This window comes from Diceros bicornis, chromosome 16 (genome assembly GCF_020826845.1).
Source record: "Diceros bicornis minor isolate mBicDic1 chromosome 16, mDicBic1.mat.cur, whole genome shotgun sequence".
Classification (NCBI taxonomy): Eukaryota; Metazoa; Chordata; class Mammalia; order Perissodactyla; family Rhinocerotidae; genus Diceros; species Diceros bicornis.
This window is the reverse complement of record NC_080755.1, coordinates 14,914,687-14,937,726: the sequence shown is the minus strand read 5'-3', so window position 1 is coordinate 14,937,726 and position 23,040 is coordinate 14,914,687. Positions and strand designations below refer to the sequence as shown.

At 41.6% G+C, this 23,040-nt stretch overlaps 1 long non-coding RNA gene across 14 annotated transcripts in view; it reads right to left on the bottom strand.

Annotated features, from left to right (window-relative positions):
- LOC131415313 (uncharacterized) overlaps positions 1 to 23,040 on the bottom strand; it is a 60,217-nt gene that overhangs the window by 21,999 nt on the left and 15,178 nt on the right. The window contains exons 2-3 of one of the 14 annotated variants that reach the window (XR_009222404.1): positions 20,776 to 20,913; positions 17,741 to 17,830 (exon numbers count right to left, since the gene is read on the bottom strand). The exons of 11 other annotated variants lie outside the window; for them this stretch is intronic. This is a non-coding gene — a long non-coding RNA (uncharacterized LOC131415313). The remainder of the gene's footprint in view (positions 1 to 17,740; positions 17,831 to 20,775; positions 20,914 to 23,040) is intronic. 2 more of the 14 variants (XR_009222403.1, XR_009222405.1) reach the window with 2 other exon arrangements.

Here is a 23,040-nt window from a genome sequence, read left to right as displayed (position 1 = left end):
ATTTCTCCAAAGAAGACATACAAATGGCCAATAAGCACACTGAAAAGATTCCCAATATCATTAGTCATTAGGAAAATGAAAATCAAAACCACAATGAGAAACTACTTCACATTCATTGGGATGGCTATGATCAAAAAGATGAACAATAACAAGTGTTGGCGAGAATGTAGAGAAATCGGAACCCTCACATTTTGCTCATGGAATGTAAAATGATGCCACGTTTCACTGGCAGTTCCTCAAAAAGTTAAACATAGAATTACCACATGACCCAGAAATTCCACTCCTAGGTATACACCCAAGAGAATTGAAAACATACATTCACACAACAACTTGTAGTACACTAATATTCATAGCAGCATTATCTATAATAGCCAAAAAGTAGAAATAACCCAAATGTCCATCAAGTAATGAATGGATAAACAAAATATGGTATATCCACACAACAGAATATTATCCAGCCATAAAAAGAAATGAAGTACTGCTACATGCTACGAGATGGATGAACCTTGAAATCCCATGCTAAGTCCAAGAAGCCAGACACAAAAGGACATATATTATATGATTCCATTTATAGGAAATGTTCAGAACAGGCAAATCTACAGAGACAGAAAGTAGTGGTTTTCAGGGGCTGGGAGAAGGGGGTAATGGGGAGTAACTGCCAATAGATACAGGGTTTCTTTTTGGGCTAATGGATTAGATAACAGTCATGGTTGCACAACTTTGTGAACATACTAAAAACCACTGAATTGTACACTGTAAAAACGTGAATTTCATGGTACATGAATTATACCTCAATTTTTTAAGTGCCCCTAAAAATAATTAAGACTATTTGGTGGACATTATGTTATTACAAAGTATAAATTACAAAGTTGATTTTGGTTCAATTTTTTAAAAAGTACTTTCTATTTGTAGAAATAGACATGCTTACCTATTGAAATAAATTCCTCATTCAGGTAGTGAGCTGCCTATCTGAAGAATTATTCAAGATAAGCTTGTCAGGAGTGCTACAGGAGGAATTCTTGCACCGCACTTGAGATTGGACTACCTTATAAATTCCATATCATGTTAGGCACCCCCTAGTGCCCTATGCAAAGCAGGCACTCAATTATAAATAAATAAATGTCAACAAATGCCTGGTAAATAAGTTAACAAACAAATCCTCACAAAGCATTTATTAAGCACATCTTTGCACATGATGCTGTGCTAATCAGCAAATGCCAACCTTTTCATTGCAAGCTTACTGTGGATAGAAGCCAATCTGTCCCTGATAGGCAGAGAAACGAACTTCACATATTTCGCACTGGGTTTTATCAGCTGCTAGGGAAGTTATTTAGAAGAAAACCAACAATGGCTGATAAACTCCAACTGCCCAGCTGAGCGAATATAAACAGTGCCAGCCAACGCTGCTCATGCACCCGGCTGATGGAAGACATGCAGCACCAGTGGAGGGGACAGCCAGGGGTCTGTGTTAGTTTTCAGATCTTGGAAGAACAGGAAGACGTCATCATCAGAACAGCATTCCCCAGAGATCAGAATAATGTCAACAAAGTCTATGGAGGGCACTTCACTCCATTTATAGACCTAACCCAGTACTGGGCAGAAAGTAGGCACTCATTTTATATTTTTTTTCTCTCTCTCTCTCAAAAAAATGTTGTTGTTGTTGTTGTTTTTACATTCCCCTACCCCTAGGTTACGGGTTAAATTGTATCCCTCCAAAAAAGATACATTGGAGTCTTAACTCCAGTATCTTGGAATGTGACCCTATTTGAAAATAAGTCTTTACAGAGGTAATCAAGTTAAAGTGAGGTCATGAGGGTGGGCCCCTAATCCAGGATGACTGGCATCCTTAGTAAGAGGGGACATTTGGACACGGGCACACACATACACAGGGAGAACACCATGCGGACGTGAAGGTAGAGACCATGGTGATGCAGCAGAAGTCAACCAACACCGAAGATTGCCAGCACACCACCAGAAACGAGGAGACAGATTCTCCATCACAGATTTTCTGTCACAGCCCTCAGAGGGAGCCAACCCTGCTGACACCTTGATCTCAGACTCATAGTCTCCAGAACCAGGAGACAATGCATTTCTGTTGTTTAAGTCACCCAGCCTGTTTCACTTCGTTACAGCAGCCTCAGCAGACTGATCCAGCCCAACCCCCAGCAGCAGCAGCAGCACTCCCCACCTTGTCATTGTCTGCTCCTGACTTCCCCTCCCCAGGATCTAAGTTTAAAACCCACTTGAAAGTCCAGCCAGTCCCCAGGGAGCACCCGAGCTCACAAGTGTCCAAGACCATTTGTCCTCTGTGTCCTCTAATCACCTACAGCAAGTGAAGGGGCTAAAATGTCACGATCCCTCCCAGCCTCGTTCTTTTTTATGACATGTCACTCACCTTTAGCAGAGGGGAAAAAAACTGTCCTTAAAATGGCAATTTCATGAAGTTAAGCACGATTTTGAATAAGTGAGCCCCAAGGGCTCAGTATACAAATATGAACAGATGTTCCAAACTGTGGAAGGAATGTGGCAATAGAAGAAGAGAGAAGAATGTTGCCAGACTGGCATTTCATACCCAAAGCCCTGTCTGAGCTCCCAGTCACCAGGACACCTGCTGCAGGAACAGCGTTTTGCTATGATTTCATATACTCAGTAATGAGTTCAAAAGTGCATCATGCACATAACTTCATTCTAGGGTCTGTAAATTAGAGTGATCTTCTAATCAAGGATAATAAGTCGCATTTCCCAGCCTGCACTTAGGAAGCCACAAGCAGAGCAAACTCTCTGGCTCAGAGAAAAGGGCCCTTCTGCTCTCTTCCCCCCATGCTAGAGCCTCTGAGGTCAGCCGCTCAGAGAGTGGCACCCCGACCCCAGCTGCACCCAAGCTCCTGGCCACATAGCCAGGAACTGGGGGGTCAACAGAGCTGTGGGGGCGGTGCTCCAGCCAGTACCACCCAAGTACTGCCCTCCCTCAGCCCAAAGTCAGCCTCACGGTTTGCTAAAACCAGAGGCAGATGAAGAAGCTAACCAGAGAAAGCAGAACCATATGCCATACGGAGAGAAAAAGTCTTACACCAAACCATACAAAGTGTATTTCAAAGAAAACAGATTTAGTTCAATGACAAGTTTACAGCTTTAGAACAAGATAATTCCTTTGTGTGCTTTAGCAGTGGTCAGTCAATCTGTAAATCACCCTTGAGTGCCTACTATATGCCAAACCTTGTGTGAGGCGCTTAGACAAGGCAGGGAAAGAGACAGACACAGCTGCTGCCTATGGAGATACAGCGGTGGGCAAGAGATCAGGCATGGGAGTCAGACCCAGCTAGACTCCAATCTTGAATCCATCTTTATTAGCTGGGTGGTCCTGGGGAGGTCATATGACCTCTCTGAGCCTCAGCTTCCTCATCTGTAAAACAGAGATAGTAATATGTCCTATAGAATGTTCTATAACGTTTCTAGTACATAGTAATTACTTGAAAATGGTAGCTATAATTATTATATGCTAATGCATAGACGCTAATAAACACATTGTCCCTGTAGAGTTGTCTTTAAATGTCTTTCACAAGCTTATACTCTGCCTTCCCAGCTAGAGGCGAATATTCTTTTTTTTTTAACTTATTTTTTTTACTTTTTTCTTTTTTACTTTTTTTTTTAATTGCAGTAACTGGTTTATAACATTGTATAAATTTCAAGTGTACATCATTATACTTGTATTTCTGCATAGATTACATCATGTTCACCCACCCAAATACTAATTACAATCCATCACCACACACACGCAAGGCGAATATTCTTAAGAACAGAAACAATGTCTTCTTTTTCTCTTGTATCCTACAACTGTTTGTAGCACAATGATGGCTGCCTGAGTTCCCACACCAGTGTCCTAGACTACCTGTAAGAAAAATGCCAGAAAACCGCATAGTTGAGAATTATAGGTTATGATGCTACTCAGAAAGAATTAACGGGGTAACATCAGAGGCAAGACTTGTAAACTAATGATTACCGTGATTGGGGTGTCTTGCTCTAGTCCCAAAATAGAAAGCTTCAAGTGTTGTTCTTCACTCTCTTTAATGAAAACCAGTTTACACTTGAAACAACACATTCTCTGGCCCCAGAAGCAATGAAAAGACTATTAAGTCTATAGAATATCTTGGCATTATGTAAGTTTACACAGCATGTGTATGTTCCTACAGAATACTACAATTTTGAAATCCACAGAGACTTACCTATTCCTGAATCACATAAAATATTTTTCAAACAATTTTCTCATCCTGAGATGAGAAAATCAAGTGTTTCTTCTGAGAAATCAACAGCTTTCTTAAGGAACAAAATGTTCTCCAAGACAAAAATCATTTGCCTTCCAAAGAGAGGCTATTTTCTCCCTTCATGAACAAGAGAGAGCCTACTGCTTTTAACTCATAAGGCACATCTGACCTAAAATGGTTCAAGAATGTTTTCAGACATTGCTTGGATATTTCAAGAGCTTATCATAAAAACACATTTTAAAATATAATCAAATCGTTGTATGGAATATGGTTTTCCATGTTTTATCCCTTCAAAAGGTACATTGATATCTTCTTAGGGAAGAACAGGAATACATTATGTTATAAAATTCAATAAATTCTTCCTTTCCTCAAAAATGAGGTACTTAATGATAAAGGGGAGGTTATATTTGACTAAGGAAACAAAGACCATTAAATGTTTCAAAGAAAGTCATTGAACATAGAAGAGATTGTCACACACATTCAGCCCCTTCGAGAGGCTCATAGCTCCCCTCAGATGCTCCCAAAAGAATTGATGAGGTAGACAATGGCTTTATGAGGAACAGACCTTCCATAATCTGGCCACCATTCCTAACTCCTGCTTCATTCTCCAGCCTTCTGCTGCTCTGCTCGCTCAGCTTGGCATGTCCATTTATGTGCTTTCACAGGGTCAAACCTTTCCAGACTTCAGCCAGCTTGCTCCTCGCATGAACTGCTAACGGACCCGCACTGGCTTGTCCCGGCCTCCCTACACCCAGCCCCTACCTTCAGGGGCAGCCCCGACACGGTTTCGCCATGACCCAGACGGGCTGAGTCCAACAGCCAACTGCTCGTTTTGAATGATTTCATCTGCTCAAGACTAGCAGCTGGAATGGATGATACCTTGAGACTTCCAGTTTCCATTCTAACAATTTATGAATAAATCTTCCCAGTAGAGCTGGGTAGAGAAATGTCCTATTCATTTAAAACCCAAACAGAGAAAATATGACTGGTAGTAAAATAATTAAACTTCAGTCCGGAACTATTCTCATCAGCGGACTAGCAGACAGGTTTAGATCTTTCCAAAATGCAGGCTTTTCTACAGCATGGATGTGTGATACACTAGGGGAGGGGGGCAAATGAGCAGGGGAATGAGCTGAGCATCTTTATCTTTGCCTAACTAAGAGCAGATTATCCCTCACCTCTGAGGTTTGAATAAAAGAGAAAGAAAGCTGAGGAAAGCAATTAAGACGGCTTAATAAGGGTCTAAGAAGGTTTTGCTGCAAGCAATAATACAGCTTGGATAGTGGAAAGCAGGAAGAACGTTTCAATCCTACTTAGGACATCTAAAGCCAGATCTGCATGTGGAATTGAATGAACACTGGTCATTTGTATTTGGATAATTCACCAGTTGCCACTAAGAAATTACCCTAGGGAATGCTTTCTGGGAAGGATATGGGGGAGGGGAGCAGAGGACAGGCTGTGTCCTTTCACCTTATTGTTCAGAGCTTGGACTCATCTGCATAGCCCTCCGAGGATGAAGTCTTTGCTGCCATTTGGTAAATTGCCATCAAATTTCAAGTGACATGATGCCCGGTAGATTTATGCACCGTGAAGCGGATACTGCAGGGGTTTGGTGTATTTGTGTTTCATTTCCAGTTCAACAATACACAGGGGGCTGTCACACTAACAAGGTTTATAATGATTGACTTGTTCAGCCGTATCGAGACCTTTACTTCAATAGAGCAGAAGCCTCAATAAACAGGAAATTTATATTTGAACAGATGTCTGTCTAGAAGGGCGGTACCATATTTCTGCCTGACTTGTTCAAAGTGAATCAAGTGTATTCCCCCAGCCCCAGTTCCCCAGCACAGGGCACAGCCAAATTCTGTACAATTTGCAGAACCTCTGGGTCATTAGAATCTTACTCTTATAAAATAGAATCCCTGAAAATCTGTATTCAAGCCCTCTGAAAGAATTACCAGGCATAATTCAACATTTGGCTGTGCTCATTTTTAAACATGAATTCATGATTTTGAAAAATGCAAACATTATACCACAACAAAAAGAAAGCATTTTCATCTCTGTGATTTGGAGCAGTTTAATTCCCTGAGCCTCATCTATAAAGTAGGAAGAGTAAAACCCACTAAAAGAGGTCATTGTGAGAATTAAATAAGAATGTCTATGAAAGCCTAGCACATAGTTGTTGTCCAATAAATGTTTGTTTAAAAAAACACATAGATGATATAAGTGACCCTCTGGACACACCTGATCTCACCTTTGGCAGATGAATTTATATTATATGCGGCAGAATTAAGAGCAGTCAGGGCATTTAGGAACAGAGCAGTGCAGTATAGAGAGAGAAGAAAATGCCTTCCTGGAACCTGATATAAACAGTAAGCCAGGCAGTTATGACAAACGTGGCCACTGCCAGGACTGGGTCCCCAAGGAGCTAGAAGAAACTTGCGAAAGCATATTAAGACATGAAAGACTCAAGGGAAAGTTGAAGAGAGCAATTTCTTCCTTTAGATTTAAAAATACCTAGGTATTTGTTGAATAAATGAATGAATAAATGAACGAATGAACAAATGAACAAACACGTCCTGACATAATCACCTCCAGGTGGTCCAGGGTTTTTTGTGAACCATTTATTGATCCAGCATATAGTATTGGGCCCATACCATGTGCCAGGCGCTGATGACACAGGGGTGCGAAGACAGGTGGGGTCCTTGCCTTCCTGGAGCTGACAGTCTAGTAGGGAGACAGACAAATAATCACGTAAATAAAGATAAGAATTTTGATAAGTGCTATGATGGAAAAGTACAAAATACTATGAGAGAGTATTTAAACCTTAAGAACCTAATTTCTGAGGCCTGAGGTATGTACAGGAATTCACCAGGTAGAGTTGGGGAAAGAGAGTTCCCGGCAGAGGGAAAAGTGCGTGGGAATTTCCTGAGGCAGGAGAGAACTGGCGTTCTGAGAACTGGAACAAGGCCTCAATGGCTGGAATACTGTAAGCAAAGGGAACACTGGCAAGAGTTGGCAGGAACCAAACCAGGCAGAGTCTTGCTGGCTGTGTTATTTACTTTATAATTTATCCTAAATGCAATGAAAAACAATGACTTGATCAAATCTTTGCTTTTAAAATATCACTCTGACCATAGCCTACTGAATGAATCAGAAATATAAAAGTGGATGTGCGGATACTATTAAGAAGCTATTGCAGTAACCCTAACAAGAGAGAATGTCAACTTATGCTGTAGGATGTAGAGATGGATTTATTACGTATTTTTGCATTATGTAATATGTAATTTTGTATTACGTAATATGTATTTTTAAAGTAGAATTGACAAACTTGAAATCAATAGCTGTGGCCTAGGCAACAAGATAGATAGTGGTACTACCCACTAAATGGAGTCTACCAGAAGAAGAGCAGTCCAGGGGGAGGGAGCAGTTGGAAAAGAGCAAGAATTTAATTTTGGACAATTCAAGTTTAAAATGTCTGCAACCACCAAAGTGGATGTGTCTATAATGCAATCATATATAAATGCCTAGAGCTCAAACGAGAAATCAGAGCTGAAGCTATAAATTGGGAAGACACAGGCATACACACACAGTAATTAAAATCACAGGAGTGGCTGAGATTGCCCATGGCAAGTACAGAAGAAGAAGAGAAGAGGGCTCAGCATTTCAAGGTCAGTCAAGAAGACTGGGAAGGAGAAGCCATGTGATGGGAGGAAACCAAGAGTGCTTGGGGCCGGGGAGGTCAAGAGAAGAAAGCATTTCAATAAAGGAATGTTGCATGTTGCTGCAAATAAAGTAAAATGAGAACTAAAATGAGTCCATTGGATCTAACACATGCAAGTAAACTTAGGAATTCCCGATATAATGGAATTTTGAGGACAGAAGCCAGGCTGGAGTGGATTGAAAGGACAAAGGTGAGGAAATACACAGGACATGAGTGGACAAGGCGGTGGCCATGAAAGTACAGTAACAGGAAAGAGACTGGGGTCAAAGAAGGGTGGCAGTTATTGCTATTTGTCATCATCGTCTTTGTTGTTGGTGTTGTGTGGTTGTTTCTGGTGGGAAATACTACAATATATATTAGTATTGATCAAATAGATCCAGATAGATGGAAAAGGCTAGAGGGAATGAGATTCAAACCCACATATGGAGCAAGCGGCCTTGGATAAGAAGAGGGGCACGTCCTTCATTGTAACTTGTGAAAAGAGAGCGCAGACATAGGCTGCTGTGTAAATCATGCAAAATGAACGTGAAGGAGTTTCATCTGAGAGTTTCTACCTTCCCTTTTAAATCATTTTCTGAGCCAAGGTCATCTTCTGAGCCTAAGGGAGAGTGGGGAATTTTAAAGAGAATGGAAAAGGAATGGAAAAACTAGACCTTGAGGAAAGTAGGATGGACCTTACTAGAAAGAGTAGTACTAAGTCTGCCATGCAGTGGGGAGAAATGAGTTAAGTTTGGTTATTGTAAATAAATAGCGCTGCCATCTGCCAGGTTGTGTGATGTTCTCCAACAATGCCAAGACATTTGGCAGTTGGCCTGAAGAAGGTTGACGGCTGGATTCATCCAGAGCTGGAGTTTCGTCAAGTGGGTAGGACAGAAAGAGAAAGAAACATGAGGGTATTTGCAACAGAGGAATGGTCGTGATAGACAATGAAGTCTAAGCTGGACCAAGGGAATGTGAACCCAAGAGGAGCTGATGGAAAAAGAGAAAGCAAAAGGGCCAATGGACTGGAGATGCAGGGGGGACGGAAGCAAGTGAGCAGGGAAGATACAAACAATGGCTCTCAGGGGCAGGGTGTGCAATTTAGATATTCTGCAGTTGTGGGAGCCTGTGGTGATGACAGCTGCTAGAGTGTAGCCACGGGAGAGGGTTGCTTAACATCAGAGCGGAGGAGAAAGCCATAGTAGATGAAGTGATCAAAAACTGAAACTTTGGAATGTGGAATAAATTTAATGGTGGATATTTAAGTTACCTAGGATGAGGGCGGAAGTTGAAGTGGACAGAAAGATTGAGAGCCACGGTGCTAAAGTCTTTAGTGAGAGAAAATACCAAAGAGATTTACTAAAGAAGAAGTAAATTACAACAAAGAGGATAGGGAGAAAGTGGTACAGCTGGATGGTTTGAGCCTCAAAGGACAGAAATTTTTGTAAAAGGACAGAGTAGTTATAGGGTCTAAAAGTGTCATGAGGGAGGAAGGAGGACAACTACCCCACTGTCCGACCCTGATAAATCAAATCTGAGAAAATAGCCTCTATCCAAGAGCACCTCAAGGAATATATAATAACAAAAACTACAAACGTTGTGAGTGCCAACCCTGTGGTAAGAACATTTTATACATTACTTTACAAAAACCATTAGCTATTATTATTCCCATTTTACAGATGAGGAAACTGAAGCTTAGACAGAGTTAAAGTAACTTGCATTGGTCATATATCTTATAAATGGCAGAGCTGAAGCCATAACCTAAAGGAAAAATTACAGTTTTTGAAATGTTCTTGAGGGCATACTATATTGGCAGGATGCAATGCTTCTTTCATATCCAGAGGATTCTTGGAGAACCATTATTCTATGGAGTGATGATAAAGTAATGGAAGCTAGGGTGGACTAAACACGCACTCTGTTCCTTTAGGTCTTGGTCTTGGTTTTAGGAGAGGCCTCAGGCCTGGAGAGAGCAAAGCAATTTCACATTGGCATGGAATTCTCCAGCTCTCAGGATTTAGTCTTCATATCTTCTCCAGGGCACAAGGACAGAGGAAAACTGGTTCTTCTTTACTATGAACTCCTCTCCTGCTCTTCCCCAATTTTCAATCTTGAAATATCTTGGTATTAAAAATAAATAAATGTAGAAGGGCTAAGTTAAGAGCCCACCACTCAAACCAGGGTAGCTTGGTCCACAATGATGTCTTGAACCTAAAATGGCAACTTATGAATCTGAGACTTAAGGCTGGCCTGATTCAGAAGACATGCATGTCATGTTAGAATGCTTCCACACATGGGTCAATCACTCCCCATTACAAACCCACAGAAGGTCTCTGCTTCTCAGGAAAATGACTATAATCCCAAAGTTTCTCTAGTTCACTTATTCAATCAGCTATCAGGTCATTCCTATTCCAATTAACAAGTGCTAGAAGCTACAAAGGTGTCCCATGATTGTGATATGTGTCACAGTCTGCCAACCTAGCAAGGTCTCCTTGTCTGATGTTAATCCTAGAATGACAGTGGGAGAATCAGAAGCTTCTGCCTACTCATCAGAAGTCGGTGAGGTCAGGCCAATGAGCCCATGCACACATAGATCCAGGCCTGACAATGGAAAGGGTGTAGACACAGATGAGGCCAAACCACTCCAATTAAATCCATCATCATCATGCTGTGTACCTGCAAAACATGCCAACCACTCCACAAACAGAGCAGCCTTAGGGCCCCAAAACCCAACCTCCACTCTTCTAGGAGACTGTAATCCACACACTCAAAACAGCTTTTCTTTAAAATGTTTCTAAACTCATTTTAATATTTCAGTATTTCAAGAGGAAAGAGGCAGCTGCTTGTTGCAGTGTTCCACAGATTGTCAATAATTCCCTGCATCTGATCACTTTCTTATAGTAAGCCTGTTGTGTTGATGAGGCTCCAGGTGTGTCCTTTCAAGAAAGATGGAGGTAGGATGGTGGTCTGGGCCAAGGACATAGACTAAGAAAGGTCAAAGGGAACAGCTGGAGCAAGAAGCCCAAGTGGTGACTTTCCAGCAGCCACCACTTTGGATCCTTCTCCTACATCTTTAGCCAGCCCTGGTGGGTTAGTGGTTGAGATTCGGCGCTCTCACCCCTGGGCCCTAGTTTGTTTCCTAGTCAGGGAACCATATCGCCCGTCTGTCAGTTGTCATACTGTAGCAGCTGTGTGTTGCTGTGATGCTGAAAGCTATGGCACTAGGACTTCAAACACCAGCAGGATCACCCATTCCGGACAGGTTTCAGCAGAGCTTCCAGACTAAGACAGACTAGGAAGAAGGACCTGGCCACCAACTTCCTAAAAAATTGGCCATGAAAACACTATGAATAGCAGTGGAGCATTGACTGATATAGCACTGGAAGGTGAGAGAATGGTGCGAAGAAACAGGGCAGGGTTCTGCTCTGCTGCCCACAGGGTCGTTAGGAGTCAGAATCCAGTTGAGGACGTTAACAATAGCCTACATCTTTATCAGTCTGCTCAGACCCCCCTAAGGGAGATACAAGAACACTGTGATCCATTTACCAACTTCTAACTCAATTTTGTTGGCTCAGTACTGTCACCAGGTAATAATACCAACGCTTACTACATTCCAGGCATTTTACTGCATTCTTTAAATGCTTATATCATATAATTCTTACTAAAGTCTTACCAGATATATATTTTAGCATATTACCATTTTATATATAAGGAAACTGAGGCACAGAGGTACTGCTAATGAGTGGAGGTGGGATTCAAACCCACCCATCCTCAGGCTCCGTGGCCCTAGTGTTTGACCATTATGCAATGGTGCTTCCCAGAAGACAAGACCTGAAGTGTTTAGATGCAATTTGGCAGTAGTGGCCCGGTTTGCCAAGATTGAAAACTGATTCTTGGTCCTCTCCATCTTTACCTCTTATCTGCAACCCAAGCAACAGAGGAGGCAGAAAAGATAGCAAGTCTGCCAAGCACGGAATAGCAATGTCAGAAATTAGGTCGTGAGCTTCAGCAGGAACATGAGGGTTAAGGGCCTTTGGGTCGCTTCATTTTCAGAGTATGCCTGGAGAGGCTGCTCCAGACTCTCTGTGAAGCTGATCGTGGAAATGGCGTTAAGGTCCATGGTGCTGGAATTATCACCTGAGGGCTCTGGCTCACAAAGAGAAAGCACTCCTCCCCCCTGCAGCCTCCCCACCAGAGGCAGGAAAGTGCAAGACGCAGTTGAGTCTGTTTTCTGTCACTAATCATGACTGCAGACTGCCGTGGACGCCATGAGATAGGATCCCAGGCGGTAAAAAGAGGTGGGTGTCACAGCTTCAACATGTGAGAAAAAGCAAAACAGATCTGCAGGAGACTGGAGAACAGAATGTCAGAGGACATGAAACGTTCCTCGTTTCAGTCACATACACAAATTATGAACCAGTTGGGATTCATCAGAAATTTTTTGTGGGCCAACTTTTCAGTGAAATGCTTTGCTCAGTCTGGAGAAGTGTGAAGAACCGGCAGCTGACTTGTGATGGCTTGTTTTGAGTTTCAGTCTGGGTTCATCCCAGCAGTTTACATCTCCAGGGCCCTGCGACGCCCAGCTGAGGCGGCAACTGCATCCTCGAGGCTCCCGTGGAGAAGTTGTGACTGGAGACATCACACTCCGTTAAGCCATATTTCAGCTCCCAAAGCAAAATCCCAAATAGTGTGCTCCTCTCTAAATGGCTACAGGATTACTTCACAAAACCATCCGAACCAGTACGCAGCTATCTCCCCTTCCCAAACAAACACTTAGTGAGGGCACCAAATCCTGAGCGCTAGAAACCCTGCTTCCAACTTTCCAAGGTCATCTGGTGACCCTTCCTAAGTAACACAGCGAGGGAGGTAAGATGAGTACTCAGGCACAGATGAGGTAGCTGACTTGCCCACATCCAGGTTGTAAGTTAACAGAGCTAGGATCCAAGTCACTTCACAGCACAGACGAGGGTCTACTCTGCACCAGGCACTGTGTTTATCCAAGATGACTGAGACATTGCGCCACACTTAAGGAGTGGACAGTCCACTGGGGTGTGCCTCATCTCATGGGTTTCAAATCTGGATTGTTCCACTACTTTTTAAAATACCCTAATTACTCCAAAGCACTTATTGTTTGTACTGTTTGTTTGAGACGTAGCCCAGACTATCTGGAATGAGAGTTCTCTTCCTAAGTGTATGGGCTATATTTCTAACTGGATTTTCAGCTATTTGAAGGCAAAGGCTATGTGTCATGAACCCTTCGTGTCCCTGTACCTAGCACTGTATCCTGCACTTAATGGGCTGGCTGGTAGGTGTTTCCCGATCCTGTTGGTGGTGGTGTGTGTGTGGGAGAGTGATTGTGTCTGGTACTGAATAGAGAAGCACAAGGGTTAGAGAGAATTTGTTTGTTCCCTCAATACTAACAAAAAGGTGTGTTTGTAGGAATATATTATATAACTAACACTCGTTTAAGCAAAGCACTACAAACTACTAACCTATAATTCAGAGTACAGGCTCTTGAGCCGGCCTATCTCCATTTGAAAGCCATTCTCACCATTTACTTATTAGCTGTGTGACCTTAAGCATGTGACTTAATTTCTCTGTGCCTCAGTTTCATTCTTGTGAAGACTATGCGTTAATACATGTAAAACACTTAGAATAGTGTCTGACACACAGTAAGTGCTCAACAAAAGTTAACTTTCGCTATCATCTTCAAATAATTTGCTTCAGTGCAGTTAATTTAGGGTCATAAGCATGGCAGAGACAAATCACAGGACAACAAACCCTGTACATGGATTTATTTTAAACAACTTCTAAGTGACATCCTGGGTTTGTTATGCATTTAGTTCAATTCTTCATCACCCATAGAATAATAATTTATTCAACAAATATTTATTAAGCACCCATTGTGTGCTAGAAGACAGAGACATAGGATACGGCTTCTCTCAGAGCTCACAGTCTAGGAGTGAATTTAGCATAGGAAGTGCAGGGACAAGGGATAGCACCAGGTACTATGGAACACAAGGAAGGGACATAAACCCACCCTGAGGGGGCCAAAGGAGGTCTCTTCGAAAGGCCACATCTGTACCAAGTTTTGAAGAACAAGTAGAAGTGAGCCAGATAAAGAAGGGAGGGAGAAAATGATGAAAACAGCAATTGTTTATAATTATAATACCATGTGTTTCCATATGTCTTTACAATTTACAAAATGTTGCGATATCAATTACCTTGTTTAATAAAAGCTGATTACTAACTGGTCCAAAATGTAGGCACATGAGCTGCACCACACAAATCAGGATCCTTCCATTAGGATTTTTTAAATTTGAGCTCTGGGGAAGTGTGTCTTCATCTCTCTGGTCACAAGCTACCAAGGTAGGAGGACAGAGCTGCCTGCTGCCATGTCCCCAGCTGAGCAGAGAAGCAGCTGGTAAGAGAGAATGAGGCTTCCAGGCAAAGATGCAGAAACGAGAGAGATGGTGTTGCTATGCTGGATCTAGTTGTCCCTAAAGCCAGCTCCAGCCTGCCCTTTCCACTTGGGATTACAGGCACTGATGATGACAAGGAATACCTATAATATAATATTGCTGATGAGCGTGTACTGGGTGTCAATATGTACCAAGGGTTGCACTAAGCTCCTCACACTGCCAGTAAGACAAAACTCTTTTGTAAAGTATGTTGCCAGGCAAGGAAGGAATCAGCTACTATATAGCTGCCTACTTCTCGTCCAATTGAATTGAATTGTGTCTCGCTTAGGCAGCATCACTAGACATTCAGTATAGACAATGAAATCTAGCTACTTGTTGCTATTGTTTAAATCTCCTTTCTTTTACTTCCCCTATAAGTCCAAAGATGCTTTGTACCGTGGAAAGGACAATTGTTTAAATATAGCCAGTTTTTGGTCACTTGCAGTCTTGTACTTGGGAGGCAAAAGGAGAGACTAGTTCTATCACAATGCTTCTCATAGAGCAGGCTTCCCCTCATACCCTCAGCCTGCTACCCTCTGACCACCCTAAGGCCACTAGCCCCCCTCCATCTCCCTGCCGAACTCATCTGAAAACAAATACCTGTGCTCTGTCAGCAATGGCTGCCCAGGTGGGAATCTAACTCTGTCCATCTGCACGTCTCAAGCAAGGTGCCAGCCTCCAGCAAGTGGTCAGGGGGGTCTTTAAAATAGTCCTCTAGCCCCCAATCCTTCTCTCTCGCCTGACGCAAACTCTCCCTTCATCAGCAAAGGCAGTTCCCTCTGGCCACAGCTCCACGCTACCTGCACGCTCATCTCCAAAAGTATAAATCCTCCTTTTTCAGTACTTGACTTACTGCTGTTGCCAAAGACACCAGAAAACAAGTCGCCTGCCACACTACACAAAGCCTCAGAAAAATAACAACGTCACCTCACAGTGTTTTTGCCCCTTATCATATTCCAAGTACATAAGATTTATCTCATCCATTGTTTTAACAATATTGGAATTCTGTAATGCGGTTTGGACAGCTATTTTTCCCCATTTTACAGATCACAGAGAGCACAACGATTCCCTCAAGCCTACCAGACTATAAGTGACAGAGCCAGGCAAGGCCCCCATGCACCTCGCCCATTACACTCTGAGAAGAGGGCAACCATTATAAGGATCTAAATCCCAAACCAATAATAAAAACCACATAAGTTTAAAACTTTTATTGTTTTTTCCTTCATATTCTTCTTGGGATAAATGATGCTTGGCTTTAATAGAGACATATTATGTTTGGAGAGAAATAATTTATTATTTATCTCCTTTAAATAGAGTCCAAAATGTTTCCAAAAGTAGCATGACTCTTTTTCGTTAAGGGTTCTGTGCGGGGCGAGTGGCAGCGGCTCTTATGCAAACCATCTGTCACCTCATACCGCAAAATGAAAAGACAGGAGGAGCCCAAAACTGACAGGCGGGAAGCGTCTCTCCAAAACAGGAACCTCAGACACGGCTTTTGGAGTGATACGTCTGAGTGTCTCCCACACTTTACATCCTTGTAGCTTCCTGGGATAAGTCAGAAAACTCCAGAGAAAAATGTTTTGTTCCCAGTTCCTGCCCCAAGAGAGATTTCAAATGTTGATCACTTTCTCATTAGAGAAGCAGTGTTTGTTCGAAAGGGAGAGTTTTTACCCTCTTCAAAACAACCACTACATGGCCCAAGAGAGTCGAGCAACACAATCATCAAATGAAACCATTTTGGTGGTGTCCCTGGTGCCTGAGAAGACACGATGGAAAGAAGAAATGACAGAACCTCAGTCAGCAGCAGATAACTGGGGGCTGTACCAAGAGCCGCTGTACCCGGTGCCTCTGGCAAAGAGACAGCCAAAGAATGCTTTTTTCTTTAACTGAAAAGTTTAAAACAACAATAAAATTATGCCAGTGACATTCCACACTCTAGCCTCCCAGGGTCACTATTAAATGTTGTAGCTGCTTCAACCAGCAAATTTCCAGGGATCCAAGTCAAAAAAAATTCTTCTCCAGCCAGAATTTTCAAAACTCTTGCCAAATTATAGATAACACCTATTGACAGAATATTTTAGGACCTGACATTCCTTGACATATCTATTACTGTTTTTTGAAACAACTTATTTTAGCCAAATCACGGCTTTTTACAAAATTTTCTTTCAAGGAGCCAAAAAGTGATTCTTTTAACATCTCATAGCTAAGAGATCCACATAACTTGTATGACTCACAAAGCACTCATTAATAATACTTATTGTTTCTTCCTCTAAAATCTAATTTCCATTTCTGTACAGTTTACAAACACATAAAAAAGGAAGGATGAATGCAGACATGGACAGGAAAAAGGTCCAGAAAACAACTAAAATAGAAGCATTAGACTCTGTTTATATATGCATATGTATATATATAAAATATTCATGTACATAAGAACAGAATCATGATTTATATATTCAGTATACTTACATATGTGATATAATAAGCAAGCTGTTAAAATCCCACAGAAAGGATATTAATGTATTATTTTTAAATTCCTTTAACTTAGCAAGTATATAAAAGTAGCAAAATAATTTATCTCAGTATCACTAATTACCAAGGACACTTAAGCAACCAAAAACTGAGCAGTCGTTTTAAACATATGCTTATTTAAATGTTTTTCTGGCCCATGACAACTTTTCCCAAACTACATTCCCTGGTCAAAGTAGTTTAGAAATGCTACCAACCACTTCCCTCTTTTGTAGAAGCACAATGGACAGAAAGAGAGCTGTGTGACTTAGGATTTAACCCAGCTGTTTAATCTAGCATTACTTCATTTGACTACTGAACATAGTATTCATTGACTACCTTTTAATTTCTCAGGAAATTTATCATAATAAACAATAAAAATAAGAAGTTTGGAAAATGCTGACTTAGGGTTTTAGTTAGCACCAAGTAGACTTAAGAATTTTTTAATGCTGTATATAAATATTTATTTTTATTTTGTTCTTGATTTTTGAAATTTCCTTTGGGAGACCATCTTATTATCCAGAGAAGTTATGTCAGTATATATTATAATTCAAGTTTGTCGATTTCATTTCCATTCATCATGTTCTAGTGCCATAAAAATGTACACTCATGTACTATGCTTTATCATTTATCACACAGTAGTAATATTTTATATTTCCCCAAGAGGAACTGAAAGTATTCTGCAAGCATTTTGTAACTCATTTTCATAACACTACTGTGACACAGGTGGAGATTAATTGTTCCACTTTGCAGATGTAGAAAAGGCATCTCAGAGAGACTGAGTCACAAGCAAAGTTGGAAATAAAACTCACTTATTGAGGCTTCAGAATATAATCTTTCATCCAGATGGCAATGTTCCTCTATGAATTAAAAGTATAGTTCTCTCTGTGTGTGGCCATCTCCTTGGGAAAAAATAAAATAAAGAACAAGTGAAAGTACTATAGATGGAATCTTCTCCATAATAGAAATGTTTGATCAAGTATCTCTCCTGCAAGGATTCTGAACAAGAAGCTAAGGAGCAATTCCCTCCAGGCGGGAGGAGAGAGCACTTGGAGACATAATTCTAACGGTGAGCCAAAGAGCTCAGAATAAATCATTAACTCATGGCCATCTACTTCCTTTTCAAGAGCTACACCATGGTTTGCAAAGTCATTTGCCCTATGCCACAAAGTAAAATACAAAACAGTCAAATCAGTTGAAATAATTTTAAATCTCTTAAAATAATTGAATCTTCTGCATCCATTGAATATGCTTAAAAGAATTAATGATTATTAAATCAGTTATTGTTATTCTCACTTTCAAATGGTTTGGAGGCTATCATTTAAGGAAAAGCTTCCTAATAGCTTTCCCAGTTCCTTACATCCTCCTACACACACACCCACAATTACCTTCCAGTCCCTGCCAGGACATTGAAAAAATCAAAAACAGAAACTGTTGGGTTTTTTCTTTTGTAACATTTTAATTTTTTTCTCTTTATTTTCCCCCAAAGCCCCAGTAGATAGTTGTATGTCATAGATGCACATCCTTCTAGTTGCTGTATGTGGGACACGACCTCAGCATGGCCAGAGAAGCGGTACGTCGGTGCATGCCTGGGATCCGAACCCGGGCCGCCAGCAGCCAAGCACGCGCACTTAACCACCAAGCCACGGGGCCGGCCCTATAACATTTTAATTTTTAACATTTAACCTTGCCTTCTGGTGCATTTTGCCCAGCAGAATACTTATTTGGACAAAGTCATTTGTGTCTCCACTCTTAACGTAATAACAACCTGGCTCACTATCTCTGAAGCTCTCCATCTCCACACCTAACCACTGAGTCCTCATCTCTAAGCTTAGGCTAATTCTTGGCCAATTCTGTTACTATTCAAAGGGAATTTAAGGGTTCATAGACTGAGGTTTGATGCTAGGTTTAATGCTCAGTTCCTCCATCACTGGTGCTCTTCTGCCTTTTGAGGCCTCCTGGCAACTAAAGTTTAGTTCCAGAATCTCAGGCCAAGGCTGGACTCAGCTTTTGGCTGCTCCGCCCTCCCAGACGCCACCCATTGTCTTCATGATTTCCCTGTATTTCCATCACCTGTCACCCACCGCTCCTGTCCCTGTGCTCTGCCAGATCAACCAGACCATATTCTGTCACTGGCCGCCAGGCATGCTCCTCAAAGACCTGGCCACCCTGAATGCCATGCCTACTCTCCAGTACCTTCCTCAGCCACCTTGACAGTCCATCAAAGTACTAAGTTCCAGGGACTTGAGTACAAGCATCCAGAATGTTCAACTGTTCCAAAGACACTGAGAATCTGAAAGTTTTACTAGCCAGACAGTACATACCCACAGTGCCAAGTGCAGAGAAGATGCTCAATATATACATATTGAAAGAATGACTGAGTGCTCGTTACTACACACTCATACCTCCCACCCCAACCTCTGCCCCCTCGCTGTGAAATTCACCGCCAGGCGCCAAAGAAGAGAAGATGAATCATCAGATTGTGGTGTGGTGGCTCACAGCACAGACTTTGGATTCAGATTGCCTTGGTTCCATCCCATGTCCACCACTTACTAGCTATATAATCTTTGAAAGGTTACTTGGCCTTCCTAACCCCAGTGTTCACATCAGTAAAACACGGGAGATAATCGCTTACCTCAGTAGGTTTTTGTAAGGACTAAATGAGTTGGTCCACATATGACACTGAGCAAGCACCTAGGCTAGAGCTGACACTAGATAGATGTTAACTATTATTAGCATTAAGCCCTTTCCCATCAGTCACACCCACAAAGGGGGCTAAGAAATAAAACAACAACTAGTGCCTGAGAATGTCAAAATAGACAGATTGTGCCTGTTGTATTTTTTTCCCTAACTTTCACTTTTATTCCTCACTTTCATCATGTTTGCTAATGGCAGTAGCCCGTGACACCAGGACAAGCAGCAAGTCAACACCACAGCATTTCTTAGTCTTCAAACGCACCCGGGCTAACTTCAGGAGCCACTCGAGTTCTCTTCAACGTGCTGCTGAAAGGTGAGAGGTATGTTTCTGCTTGAGGAACTATTAAAAATCCAAGATTACTTTCGCCCTTGAATACTCTTGAAGAAGCCTTGCCCCAAGCTGGCCAGGCTTTCAAGTCTTTATTCACTGGCTAGCTGGACTTTGTTCCATGCTGGGTATTATCCTGCTGGGTCCCGGCTTCTAAGGCTCAAGTTCTCAGTGTCCCAAAACAAGCCGGATTTATAGTCTTGACCTCTTTCAGAGAGAGAACGCCACCTTTTTCAGGGTCCTCTAACGCCAACTTCACCTTGGCTATTCCTCACAATCAGAAAAATCCTCTAGAGGGATGCAGAAATATATAACACTGTGCAGAGTATTTCCAAAGAATAGCAAAAGTCATCCAGCCAAAGGACTGCCCCCAAAATGTGGGCTCTGACCCACTAGTGAGAAGTGAAATTTAGTTGATCTCAAGAGGCTTGTTTTTAGTAAAAGAGAACAAAGGAATGGGATGGAATGAAACAGAATAGAACAGAACAGAATAGAATAGAATAGGACAATATCAGAATATGTCCCATGTCACAAAGGTCAAGCCCTATGCCATGTTTTAATTACACATATATGTATCTGTGTACCAGATCATAATGTAAAAATGTAATGCTTACTATGAATCAAGATGAAACATTTTTTAAAATCCCATGTCTAATGGGATGACTGAATCAGTATTGATCCACTCTTCTACCCATATCAATAACATTTCAGTCTAGGGGGTTGAACATTGGAAAAATATCGTGAATATGCAGTAGAATTTAGCTGCAAGTCCAAAAGTTATTAAAACAAATTTAGGGAAAATTAATTCAAGACTAAGCTTACATCAAACAGCTGGAAACGTAAGTAGTAGGCAGAGAAAGTGAGCCTGACATCAGGCTGCAGGGGCTCAAATCTTGGTCCCTCATTGGCTGTGTAGTCATGGGTCAATTACTTAGCCTCTCCAAGCCTAAGGTTCCTCGTCTGTGAAATGGGGATAAAAGCAGAGTTACTAGAAAAATTAAATGAATCATTATAACAAATTATTATAAATGGATTATACAGCACTTAGCACGATGCCTGGTACAAAGTAAGCTCTATTAGCTATTACTATGTTTGCCATTGAAACTGGTAGTTATTATTGTTGTTTATTACACACAAAAATAGACTATGGTCTAAATAACTTTATCTCAGAAGACAACACCCAGCATGCCATAAAGATCAAATAGCTATTTTCCCTCATTAAGCCACCAGCCTATTAAAACCCCTGGTGACTCAAACACCGAATCTGCCTGAACAATCGAGAGATGGCTAGAGCTCCATCTCCAGCCAGAGCCTCCCAGACAGAGGGTGTAGGATGGGGACGTGGGGTTAGTACCATGATATTTTGTTCTGTGTAGTAATGGCCAGTGTGGGTTCAAAAGTAAACACAAATACTATGTCTAAGTGGTCATGTGTGAAGAAAAGTTTGCCTTTTAATCATTTTTTCATAAAATACCAAAAGGAATTCCAAAGACTTTTCAATTAATTATTTCATAGCCTTAAAATCTGACCTGGAGCTAGTTTGTGTTTTCCTTTAAAAAAAAAAAAAAAAGTTATTTCTCTTACCTGTCTGCTTCAACACCTTCAGGACTTTCTCCCTGGCTCAGCAAGAGGGTGAAGGAGGGTGGGGAGTAGGCAGGGAGGTGGCAGGGCAGGTGGCAGAGCTGGGATGCAGGAAACATAACAGTGCCTATACACTCATAAGAAGAGCGTTTTCCTGCTCTCGTTTCTGCAGTCTATTCCCACTGTGCTCCACTTCACAGCAGCAAGGGAAAAATTATGCAGAACCTTCCTGCTGCTTTAGAGTGGACTGAACGTGGAAGTCTTTTGTAAAGAGGAGGTTTCTCCAAGCCCGAGACTGCTCGAGCAGTCTATAAATGAAATTAGGGTGACCTAGACATGGGCATTTTTAAAACTCCATCCTCCTACTGGGCTATCTTCATTCTAGCATGCAGTCCTACTGGTCCTCAGGTCCTCTCAGAGGCAAGGCCCCTAAGAGCAGGCTAATCACATTCCTCAGGCTGACCTTCAGCTGAAGGTTAGTTTAACTGTGTGAGAAAAGGAATTTCTTAGCATAATGAACACAGAGATGATTCTGTTTCTAATTCAGACACCAGAATATAGAAATAAGCAGATGTGTGAAAAAGAAACTATGTGCCCAGTGCTATGGAAGTTACTTTGTATACATTATCTCATCTAATCTCCATCCTATGAAATGTGTATGTTTATCTCCATTTTACAGATGATAAAACTGAGGCTAAAAACAGGTAAGTAATTTGTTTGAGTCCACATAGCTAGCAAAGAGTGTGGCCAACTTTGGGAAATGAACCAAAGAGATCCTCTGTTACCTACAACGCACCCCCCCCCAACAGTAAACACCCTAGTCTTCACATTCACTTTCACAAATCATCTCACAAAGCTGAGAGCAGAGGGGAAGGTGTGAGAGGTAGGTGAGCTGAGCAGAGAGAAAGGGAAGGCTAGTGATGATTTCCTAACTTCCCCCCATTCACAAACACCCCAAAGATCAGTGTCTATGGTGACGTCAATAGAGGTGGGATTGTCATCCTAGCTCTGGAAAAATGTGTCCAAGAGTAGTCTAGCTCCAGGCAAAGGGAGGGCAACAGAGGGTAGAGCCAGACTTCTCTTGCAGTAGGGTGACACAGGAGACAGCCTAGGCATTCTTAGCAGACCAGAAGCCTCACTCGATTTTAAAGAAATAGCACTCGTAAATGACAGATCACATTTTAAACATAATTTGTCAGTGTTTCAATAAACATCTCCTCCACAAGAAACAACAGGATGAAGATAACATAATATCCAGTTAGCTTTTCTAGTGCCAAATAATAGTATCCTTATGTTCTAGCCATGTTTGAGCTAGAAACAAGGCAATGAAAGTTTAATGAAAAAAAACCTTTAAACCCATATGAAACTTCCTAATTGAAAAATGAATCCTCCATATTCCCAAAGGAACACACAGGATGCAGACTATGGTTATTGTTTTAAGAAGCAGACAATCCATATTAATATGTTGTCTTACGAATCCTTTTTTCAGTTAAACATTTGCCATAA